At 39.3% G+C, this 12,593-nt stretch overlaps 1 pseudogene; it reads left to right on the forward strand.

Moving 5' to 3' along the window:
* The first annotated feature begins 10,651 nt into the window (after positions 1–10,651).
* LOC107106173 lies at positions 10,652–11,548 on the forward strand (annotated as a pseudogene).
* The last annotated feature ends 1,045 nt before the right edge of the window (positions 11,549–12,593 follow it).

Here is a 12,593-nt window from a genome sequence, read left to right on the forward strand (position 1 = left end):
CCACAGGCCAACTGAGATTCTGGAGATCTCTAATCTCAGGTTGGTGAGGGATTAATCTTAGAGATCCCTGGTGGCTATTGTGTTTAAATCCAGAGAGCCTACCTTTCTGGGTTATTGTGTAATGTATTGTGCCAGTGTAGAATTCTTTTCCCCATCCCTGGACTGGCCTGGGGGGCAGAATCTATACAAGGTGCAAGGCCAAAAAGGAATAACAAGCTTAGTTTAGATGGTCACAATTTGTTTGGGTTTGATTCTTGGGGAAAACATAACAAAGGAAACAAATATATCAAAATCAAAGATTAATGGGCAGATGTTCCCTTCTTAATTGTGGAATGCTGAGAGTAATTAACTGAAACACTCCATCTGTCTCCTCTCAAGCATGGAGGTAACCTTACAGCATCCTCTTCTTCTTCTTCTTCTTTTTGTAAATTTTTATTGCTTTTTTACTACAAACTACATAGGGAAGAGACATAAGGGATACTAATAAAATTAGAGATATAGCAAGGGTCATGTTGCATGTAAATTACCTATTAGTCCTTCCTACTATTATTAGAATAAAGCATATTATAGAATAATACTGAGTATCTTATATCTCTAAAGCTAAGTCAAGCCCATTTAGCCTTATTGGGCACATCATTGTATCTTAAAAAACAAATAGACTTTCAGATTCAATACAATAATTATTTCCTGTGCGTAGCTTTATCAAATCTCAGATGGACTTTAAGAGTTTTATGAGCTGCTTCTCCTTTTTCAGAATCAGACTCTTCTGTAGAACTGCCAAAAATACTTTCACTGGCTTCTGAGTCATGATCACTCTTTTCTTCTGCTTGTGCATTGTCCTCTGCTTTCTCTTTGACTTTAGACAATGATTGTTGTTGGTCCAGGAACAGTTTTGCTTTTTTGGCAGAGTCATTTTTTTCTTCCTTTCCATTATAGTTGAAGATAAGTCCTTCTGGGAATATCCATCTGAAGGGAGTGGAGTTCTTGTGTAGAAAAGAAGTTAAATTTTTATATTGTCTTCTCTTCTTGCATATTTCAAATGCAATGTCTTTTAAGATCTTCGCCTCTTTGCCTTTGATTTTCAGTGATTTCCCATTTGTCGCTTTTAAAATTGCATCTCTGGTTGATCTTTTGGAGAATTTAACAAATATTTCACCAGGCAGTTTATTTTTCTTGATAAAATCCGGATAGGTTCGATAAACCATATCCATATCACTTTGTAGTGAATCCGATTTTAAATCTGTCATTGGTGCCAGTGCTTCGCTCAGTAATTCTTTTAAATTCTCCCCTTGTTGTTCTGGGATACCCTGGAAATGTAGGATGTGTACTGATTTCTCAATTTGTAGTTGTAATCACTGTTCCCCCTAAGCTGAGTTCGTGTGAGCTAGCTCACAGTTTTTTAGCCTCTGGCTCACACATTTTTGTCTTGGCTCAGGAAACATGGCTCTAGAGCAAGCTAATTTATGCAGCAGGCAAATCGCTCGCTCACAACTTTAATGCCAGTAGCTCACAAAGTAGAATTTTTGCTCACAAGACTCCACAGCTTAGAGGGAACATTGGTTGTAATAATTGCTCTTTATTGGAGTTCTGTTCTTTCTTCACTATCTTCAATCACTGCTTAGTAGCGTTTGCCTTATCATCAACTTTTTTCATTATTAGTTTCACCTTCTTCGTTGTATCTATCATTTGTTTCTGGAGACAATCTAATTTATTACTGATATTCGTCAGTTGGTCCAGCTGAGGGCACAATGCCGTGGCCGTCATGTTTGGGAAGTCAGTGACTGCTTACGGTTTAAGAGCTGATGTCACTGAACTGGCATTTCCTGGAGAAGGTCTTTTTGCCATTTTGTCCTCTCTGATCAACATTGTTTACATAAGAAAAAGTCCATTTGAGCAATCTGTAAGTCTGTCTATTTTATTCCACTTTGAACTACTTTGCACCCCGTTCAGCTATGTTGCAACTTTTACAGTTAGAACCGTCTCCTGCCTCCAAGCTATCACTTAAAAACTACTTTTCTTTTCAAGGGGGGGACTCCCCTGCTCCTCCCCTCCCTCCATGACAATTGGGGCTTGTGATCGGTTCTCTGCTTTTGCACCTGGTTAGCTCATTGGGGTTTTGCTTAAACTCACAGTTTATTCCAATGATTTTCTTCTGACATAGGAAGGGCTCTGAATCCCAAGATCACTTGCTCACTTCCTCCGGCTGTTTGATCCCCACAGCTGTCAATCAAATACACATTTGTAGCAAAGTATTATTTTATTGAAGCCATGATGAAGCAGGAACAAGTTCACTGTTTGGAATAACTACAACGGTCAGGGCAAAGAATAATAAAGCAGATTCATACTGTCAATAACCAATGGACATGGTTCCCGCTCGCACGGGTGGACTCTCATATTTGCACCCATAGCCTGAGAATCAATGGTTCCTAAAAGATAAACAATTAATCTCTTCTCACACTCTAATTCATTATAGACTAAGTGAAGCTGACTCTTCCCCGCACCTGTGACCTTGCTGATTACCATAGTTCAAAGCAGCACTAGCGTTCATAGAAAGGAATGCATGAGACAAGCAAATGTGCGATTCATTATGCCAGCAAGCATGCGCAGTTGGGTAGGGTTTTGCTTAGACTCACAGTTTATTCCAACCATTTTCATCCAACATAGGAAGGACTCTTAATCACATGATCGCTTGTTTGCCTCGTCCGGCATGTGCTTCTAAACTCCATGATGGTCTCGCGGCAGCAGGACATATCATAGAATCATAAAACGTTACAGTTGGAAGAGAGCTTGCAGGTCATCTAGTCCAACCCCCTGTACTCTGCAGGAGCGTAGCTGAAAGATAGCCATACAACATACCCAAAAAATGGTCATCCAGCCTCCACTTAAAAATGTCCTAACAGCTATTGGGGTAAAGGGGGGCCTCAATAGGAGTAAAGGGGAGTCTCAATTCCTTGGCCATCACCTTGGAAGAGGCACCCCTCGGCACTCCAGCCTGCAAGCCCCCCACAGGAGCTCTCTGGGGGCTCAGAAACATCTGAGAACCCTTCCGTCTGCTGCGATTACAGGTTGCACACATCAGAGCATGATGGAGTACACCCATCCAGCAAATCACCAAAACCAGAACAGTTTGAGGTGCAGTGATTGGCTGTGCAGTGTATTTTCTCTTTCCCCATTTCCTTAATGATCTTAGTGTCATTTGATTTGAGCTGTACTTTTCAGCTTCATTTTAATCAACTAGCTGTGCTTTGATAAATTTTCTTTTCAACATTAAATGGACTTTCTGAGCAGTTTCCCCTTACATAGCTACCTATATGTCAAAACCAAAATCCCTGCATGTCAAGGAGTCCAAAGGTGAACCCTGGTGGTCCCCAGGGCTGATGTACACAAGTGACCAAACTGTTCTCTCTCTCTCTCTCTCTCTCTCTCTCTCTCTCTCTCTATATATATATATATATATATATATAATTTCTGTCAAATCTAAAGATTTATTCTACAGGAAACACATTAGTCTAAAATCATACAGCAGAAAAACAAGAAAACTAGCTTAACTATCTAACACACTTCAAGGCCTGCATTAGATGGCACAAACCTTAAATCCAAGCATCAAAGGCTCATGTAAAAAATATATATATATATATAATTTCTGTCAAATCTAAAGATTTATTCTACAGGAAACACATTAGTCTAAAATCATACAGCAGAAAAACAAGAAAACTAGCTTAACTATCTAACACACTTCAAGGCCTGCATTAGATGGCACAAACCTTAAATCCAAGCATCAAAGGCTCATGTGTTGATAGCTATTGCAATATAAGCACATCATAGTCCAGGCCTTCAGTCCATCAGAATCCAAGCAAGCTTTCCCCCCCCCCTCCAGGCTCATAGCTCAGTTATAGTTTTTGGCCAAGCAGCATCAGGTGATGGGAGATGTATGCATGTGCTGAGTAAACCGACTGCAAGCCCAAACCTCTCTGAGGATCAACTATCTTTATAGCTCAAAAGAATCTAAATAGTCCTATCCTTTGAGGGGGGAAAGACAAGGTCATAGAGGATAAACAGGTGCAGCAGGAGAAGCTGAGCTCACGCTTCAAAGGGCGGTAAGAGAGCAATTATTCAGTATTTCCTAAAGAGGAATGCCCAGGACCGGTGAACAGCCCCAATTAGTATTCTAATTAATTTTCTAAAAGTCTTTGGGAATATGGCCAAAATATACGAGAACTATCAGAATAGTTGTCGGCTTTTGAAAACAAACTTGTTGCATCTCAGGAAAAACTGAGGGAAGAGATTAAGGCACTTAATGAGAAAATTACAGGATTGGCAGAGGAGCTGAAAGAAATAAAACAAACTGCAACAGCTGCTAAGGAGCAGGCTCAAAAAATAAACAAAAGATAGAACAATTAACCAGTCAACTTACTGATCTTTCAGACCGGAACAGAAGAGCTAATTTAATCCTAGCAGGGATCTCCGAAGAAGTAGGTAATAAAACTTTGGAAGAGACACTGAGAGTATGGATTGAAGATAATGGAATTAAGAGAAAACCAGAAGAGATAGAAAGAGCTCACAGACTGCAGAGAAGGGGGGGGGGAGGAACCCCCAGAGATGTTATTGTTAAATTCAGCAGGGAAAAATTGCAACAAGAAGTGTATAAAACATTAAAAAAGAGAAAATACCTGACTTTTAGAGGGAAAAAGGTCTGGGTGAAGGAAGATTTCTGTCAGGAGACTTTAATGAAGAAAAATCAAATGAGACCTTTTGGACAAAAACTATATGTTAATATTGTGAAATTTTTGTGGGGCTATCTCTCCATGATACTAGTGTTCAAAGAAGGAAAGAGGCTCATAGCAAGAAACCCCACGGAGGCTATGGAACTCTGCAAGCAACTAAAAATAAATACGGACGACCTGAGAGATCAGGAAATGGAGGAAGGATTAGGAGCAACAGATGACCCTGGGGAAGGAGGCTCAGAAAGACCCGAGAAAAGACCAAGGACAGACTCACATGAGGAAACTACATAAAGGGAAGTATACAAATGCAGAATGAGCTAAATTTCTAAGTGTAAAAGTTAAGGAGAGGGAAGGGGTGTGTGCACTCAAGAAGGTGGAGAGACGAGATGAAGTTTTCATCTCAAATTCTGTCTCAACTACAGGGAGGGAGAGGGAAGGAAGGGGTATATTTAACAAATAATATTAAACACCCCCAGCCAGGGTGGCCCAAGACTCAAAACAAGATGGGAAATGGATAGGACAATAAGAGTACTTTCACTGAATCTGAACGGTCTAATGTCAAATCTTAAGTGGCATGGGATATCCAAAATGGCCAGAGAACAAAGGATAGACTTAATGTATTTACAGGAGACACATTAAAAAAATGACAGAAAACCATTACTAAAAGACCCAAGATGGCAGGTCCTAGCAGAAGCCAGGAGTAACTCCAAGGTTAGAGGGGTGGCAGTTTTAATCCAAAAGAAGTTTCAAGCTGAAGATGTAGAGAAGCTAATAGATAAGGAAGGTAGATACCTAATAATTAAATTTAAATTGGAAGGAAATGGTATACAATAGTAAACATCTATGCACCAAATAAAAAGCAAAATAAAATTTTAACTAAGATTTTTAAGAAGATCCAACAATTCTCGGAAGGAGAAATAATTATAACAGGAGATTTAAATATTGATATTACAAAAGATAAAAATATTAAATTAGAAGAATGGGGATTGAAAGAAGCGCATGAGTTTATAGGCATACAACCGAGGCCTACACACATATCTAGTAGACACAAAATGCCATCATGCATAGACTATATAATTCTGGGGGAAAAAATGGTTATAAAAGACATTAAAACTCATCCAATTTGGATATCGGACCACACACCCATAAGTATTGAACTTGAAATAAAACAAGTTAACACAAAAAGAACATGGAGATATAATAATTTAATAATGATTAAAGCAGAAGATAGGAAATATATGGAGAAACAGATAAGTCTATACTTCAAATAAAATAGAGGGATGGTAACTACTAATATATTAAGGGATGCCACCAAGGCGGTAATAAGAGGCTACTGTATAAAGAAGAAGAAAAAACATAAAAAGAGAATGGTATAAAAAAAGACAACCCAAACTTCAGGAATTAGAGGAACTACAAAGAAAACAAATGGAAAAATATAACCCTAAGGTAGAGAATCAGATTAAAGAGATTCAGAAACAGTTGGAAGAATTAGACATAGCGACACTATGGAAAAAGGAAATTATGGTCAAGAATGAATTCCAGAGGAATAGTATCAATACAGCAAAAAGATTGGCGAACTACCTGAAGATCAAAAGAGCAAAACAAAGTGTTAAACGCATAAAATTTAATAAGAAATTAACGCAAAACCCTAAAGAAATTACAGAGGCTTTTGAGAACTTCTATAAAAATCTGTATATAAAAAAGGACGCAGTAGACTGCTAGGAGGAAATTAGCCTAACAATGAAGGAAACAGAGAGAGGAAAATTAAAGGAAGAAATTACAGGTCAAGAAACGAGAAGTAATAAAAGAACTAAAAAAGATAACTTGCTAGGTTTAGATGGCTTCACGGGTGAATTTTATAAAGAAATGAAGGACATATTAGTACCGGAACTTCAGGCATTGTTTAATGAAGTTTTAAAAGGTAAGAATGCTCCAGATTCATGAAGGAAGTCGGAAATAATATTGATTCTTAAACCGCAGAAAGATCCCAAAGAAGTAGATTCATACAGACCCATAAGTCTATTAAACCAAGACTACAAGTTTTTTGCTAAAATAATGGCAAATAGATTAAAGAGGGTTATCCCAACAATAATAAAAGGAGACCAATATGGATTTGTAAAAGGTAGAAGCATAGCCCACCCAATAAGAAATATTCTTAATATTTTATATCATGCCCACCAGAAGAAAGTAGGTCTATTAAAATTAGATGTCTATAAAGCCTTTGATACCCTCTCCCATGAATATTTATGGCAAATAATGAGCAGAATAGGAATAGGAAGGGAATACTTAGAGGCAATTCAGGAAATTTATAAAGAAGGAAAGGCAATAGTAAGAGTAAATAATGAGCATTCACAAACATTTCCTATACAAAGAGGGGTACGACAAGGCTGCCCATTATCACCGTTACTCTTCATAATGGCAATAGAACAGTTAGAGGAATGGGTCAAAAACTCTGGAAGAATAGAAGGATATAGGATAGGTAAAGAGGAAATGAAAATCAATTTATTTGCAGATGACATCATAATCATTATGACAAACTCAAAAGAGGGAGTAAAAGAAGTAAAGATTATTCCAGATGACTTTGAAAAATGTTCAGGGTTAAGAGTGAATATGACAAAATCAGAAATTATATATTTAAATGTAAATAGAAAGGAAAAGAAGGAAATAAACAGAGAAACAAACATAGGGTTAGGAGTAAGGAAATTTAGATATTTAGGTATAGCAGTACAAAAATATATAGATAAAATGATAAAAGATAACTACGACAAAACATGAAGAAAAATAGAGAAGGATATGAGAAGATGGAAAAATAAAACATTAGGGATATCCACTAAAATCAGAAGCACAAAAATGTTTTGGGTACCCAAAATATTGTATTTATTTCAAATGTTACCAATGGGAGCAATAAAAAAATTGTACAATAGAACAGACTACTAAAAGAATGGATATTTGGTTAAAAAAAAGTAGGTTCCAAAAAAGGATAGTCTATAGCCATAAATTGGAACTTGGATGAGGAGTTCCAGATCTAAATAATTATTACGACGCATTCCAACTTAATTCACTATTAGAGTTAGGAGAGGAAAGAGAATGGAAATGGGTTAGATTTGAGAATGAGATCAACAATATTATTGGAAGACTAGGGATTTTTTTATTAATTTAAGGCTAAAGAACTAAAACTAACAATAGGCCCTAGAAGAGCAACACTAGAAGTATGGAACAAATGGCAACTAAAATGGCTAAGAAGACCCTCTAGATGGGCGCCACTAGAAACTATAATGGAAGAGGAGCAAGAAAATAAATGGTGGGATACCTCAGAGTGGGGGATATGTTTAGAGGGAAAACTTTTTTAAAAAATTATATTTATTAAGTTTTCATGCTTTATAGACAAACAAACACATACATCACAACAAACATATCCTTTCTAGATACATCGCATTGCCCAAGAAATATTATCATTACCACATAAAATCCTACTTTAGTCCTTACTGTCTCACACTGTAACACTCCTCTTTCTCACCACATATTTTACACAGATTATTCCATCCATATTACATTGCTTCCTTTTCTTATCTGAACCTCAATACTCCTTTTTATAAGTTCATCTACTATTTTCCTATTAATCAATCACCATAATTTCCTTCAATTTTACTATTGACTCTAGTGGTGGAGGTCTACATGGAAGTCTTAATAGTCAGCTCTCAAATCAATTACTTTTCCGGGATTTTCACTTCTGTTTTCACTAATCTTAATAGTATACTCATAACCAGTATAACTCTTCCCAGTATTCTTAAATTAATGTAAACATCAACTTAGTCATAAACCATAGCTTTATATTTGACATCATCAAATCTAAATTTCCAAATACCCAAATTTTAATTTCCAACTTCTCTCTATTTTAAAAAGCATCAAAAACATAATTACCTCACCCCAAAGCAAATTATATCATATTCCATTCTATCATCCTAATTATCCATCAAAAACATAATTACCCCAAAACAAATTGTATCATATTCCATTCTATCATCCTAATTATTACTTCCCTCATCAGGACCCTGTTACATTTCCCATTACCAACAAATATTTCTTTAAATTTAACCAGAGCAAAATTTATCAAAGCCAAGTTTCTATTACACATTTTCTGATCTCCCAACCTTCCTTCAACACTTATTTTATTGCCCATTACTACAGTAAATACGAAAAATCAAAACAAATTTATATCTTAAATCCTAATATTTTGCATTTCTCCTTCCATCCCAAATTTAAATCTATATATCTAATACCGAAGTGGTCCCGTCTGTGCGGATACTTAAATCCGCGCATCGGGGGCCCCTGGGGGGGAGGGAGATGTTTAATCTAAATTTCCAATCAACATTGACAGAATTCATTTCCAAATAAATCATTACACAATTTTCTATACCATATAACCTATGCTCTACAATCTCCTTTCAGATGTTCTTCTAAGGTTCTCGGTTGGAGAGAGACATAACGGAGAGAAGAAATCATCTTATAACTTTACAAACGCAGTCCTCATAATAGTTCAGCTCCTTTCTGACTTGATTTTCTGTATTCTCTTCCCGGTGCCGTCTGTCCTTGTACTCATATATTTCCATTCCCGTTTCCAATTTGTCTCCTCTATTATTCCCAATAGTTGTTTGCCCTAAATTTTTACAGTTCTTTACTTCATTCTTTACTTTCTTTTCTCTGATGGTCTTCTTCCTTTTTTTACTAGTCACGACTAATAACAATCTTTTTTTCCTTGCTCGTACCTTGGGCTTTCTTTGGATCGTCAAAACGCCCTTAACGGTGTTGGCTTCCTGCCTTTCTTCCTCTGCTAGATATAACTGATTAGTCTGCGATTCTCTCTTTTTTTCTATCTCCAGCCCTTCCTCTTGTCTTCTCGTTTCTTGCCCTTCCGCCTTGTTTCCTTTCACCTCCAACACCTCCTTTACAATGTCTCTCAGAACCTTCACACATGCCTCTGTAAATGTCCGTTTAACTTCCTCCACAAAAAAGTTTTTAAATTCCTCCCAGGAAAATTCTCCAACTGTTTTCCCTTCCATAGTGCCTTCCACATCTGTAGCCTCCTTTTCACAAAACATTGCTGTCCCAGTCCCAAGCAGGTTAGTTTATAAACTTTTTTTAAAAGAGTATTGGCGCTCATTTGAATGCGTCTCTCCCCCATTTAACTCCTTACTCACAGTTCCACACGTCAATTCCTCATGGCCGATTTTTCTACAAATAGTGTAATATCCATCCGGGGGTAATCCTCACAAGCGAAATAATTGACAATGTGAAGTTTCTTCTCACCACACACAAAGTTTAAAACCAGTCCAGGTGGCTGCGACTCAGAAGAACACGGCAGCCATGTTCTTCGCCTCCTCCCGTTCCTGCTTCAGGGCGATTCTGGAACACCCCCCCGCTTGCCAAGCTCGGGGAGGGTCCAGCATATAAGCCCCATGCACCTGCAATCTCTTCTCGAAATTGCTGGTCGAGCTCCCCCATCCCTGGGGGGCTCGAAAAAGAATGAGAGAGCTTGGGCGGTGCGGAGCTCACGCCCGCACTCCCGCCCGTCGTCGCGCCATGGCAGTTGCTTTTTGAAATCATATCTACTCATTGTGTTGATCCCAGTGAGCAAGTAGCATTTCCAGTGGGTAAATCAGGACATATTCTTGCTGGAACCCTCAAGAAAATTACCTCATCACCCCTGATTCTCCCCTTCCCATCCTGTGGGTTGCAGGCTCTCATGAAAAGCTGATTACCACACTTTCAGCTCTGGCCTTGAAGATGATAAGGTCTGTGTAGGCTGAGATACTAATTAATAACACCTGCAGGGTGGAACAAGCCTGTTACCATTTACATTAACCCTTGAAGGGGGAGGCCAGAGGTGCTTTGCCTCACACAGCACTTACCCAGCTAAACAGGCTGGCATGCCCCTGCTGCTCCCGCTGCTGGCCGCCAGCAAGCCGCGACTTCTGCAGCAGCTCCGCCGCCACGCCAAGCACGTCCCCATGGCCGCCGCCGCCTTGCACGCCGCCGCCGCGCCCAAGCGACAGGGCCTGGTCCTGGGAGTCTATGCCACTGAGAAAGAGGAGAAGGCTGTGCAGTTGACCAAGGCAGGAGATGCTTTTGATCAAGTTGTGTCTGGAAAGCTCAAAGAACTGCTGTCAATCTCGGGGCCTCCACTGAAGAAAGGGAAGACACGCATCTTTCATGCCTTGCATCAGAACTTCTCCAGTGTGGTCATTGTTGGTTTAGGGAAGAAGGGAGCAGGAGTGAATGAGCAAGAGAACTGGAATGAAGACAAGGAGAATATCAGGGCAGCGATTGCAGCCGGATGCCGGCAGGTTCAGGACCTGGAGTTCCCTTACGTGGAAGTGGACCCCTGTGGCGATCCTCAGGCGGCGGCAGAAGGAGCCATCCTGGGGCTCTACGAATACGACGAGTTTAAGCAGAAGAAGAAGCCGACAATTGAAGTCCAGCTACATGGAAGTGAGGGAGCAGAGGCCTGGCAGAAAGGCCTGATCTACGCAGAGGGCCAGAACTTGGCCCGAATCCTGATGGAGGGCCCCGCCAACCACGTCACGCCGACCAGATTTGCTGCCGTCATCGGAGAGAAGCTGAAGAGCATCAGCAGCAACGTGACGGTCCATATCAGGGATCAGGCCTGGATCGAAGCCCAGGAGATGCGCTCCTTCCTCAGCGTTGCCAAAGGCTCCGAGGAACCTCCGGTTTTCTTAGATATTCACTACCAGGGCAGCAGCGACACCAAGGAGCCCCCACTGGTGTTTGTTGGGAAAGGAATTACGTTTGATAGCACTTCCTAAAGGAAGAATTGCAGGTATAAGAACTACCTGGCAATAAGAACAACGGCCGAGTTCGGACTTTCTAGTAGACAGCGACACCCCAAACTGAGGGCTGCTGAAAGTTATCATAAGAACAACTAAGACCATCTTGTGAAATAGAAGCACTTTATTGTTTATTGTTGAATTGTACTGTTGTTATAAATGTGACGGTTTTATTGGTTTTATGTATGGGCTTATGCCCCTTGTAAGCCGCCCTGAGCCCGCTTGCGGGGTAGGGCGGGGTAAAAATATTTATATAAATAAATAAATAAATAAATAAATCTTGTGCCTTGTTGTGCATTTAGTTGGATTTTGGTTACTAGATTAAATCAAGAATGATATCTCCTCTACTAGGTTCTATTGCTGACTGTAAAAAGGCACAGTAATTTCATTGTACCTAAAATCATTCTATATCTTTGCTACCCCAAAATGCATTTGCTCACACAAAATGAAGGTAGCCAAAACTACCCAGTACTTTAATTTTCCTGGCTTTTCTAGTAGGGGAAGAAGGTAAGGAATACACAGAGAGAGGGGGGGGGAGAGAATTTGCCAGCTGAATGGAATCTGGTCTGAGCTTCTTTTCCTCTCAATTGTTTCTTTGTTTGTATTTTGTGTTTTGAGTTCCCAATGAAAAGAGAAGTGGGGTAGAAGTGGTTAAACCAATAAAAATAAATTTGGCTGTGTTCTTCTTTTCTGTCTCAATTCAGTGCCACTATCAATGGAGAATAATATTATGCCCTAGTTTTAAGTGGGGACTTAGAAGGTCAGCCTGCCCAATTCCCTGTGGATACTTTCACAAAATCTTTTATGAATGATGATTTCATCCATCATTTTTCACCTGGATAATGTCTGGAAGAGACACTTGAGGTTTACTGCTAGAGGCCTTCTTGTATAGAAACACAATAAACTGCAAAGTAATATGTTAAATATATCCAATAAGTAGGTATTACACTGCCGTCATGGCCATTTATTTCACATAACTCATGTAGTGTTATGTTTATAAATTGCATTGCCATTGCGACCACCT

Source organism: Gekko japonicus, unplaced genomic scaffold (genome assembly GCF_001447785.1).
Source record: "Gekko japonicus isolate JY-2015 unplaced genomic scaffold, Gekko_japonicus_V1.1 scaffold1521, whole genome shotgun sequence".
Lineage (NCBI taxonomy): Eukaryota > Metazoa > Chordata > Lepidosauria > Squamata > Gekkonidae > Gekko > Gekko japonicus.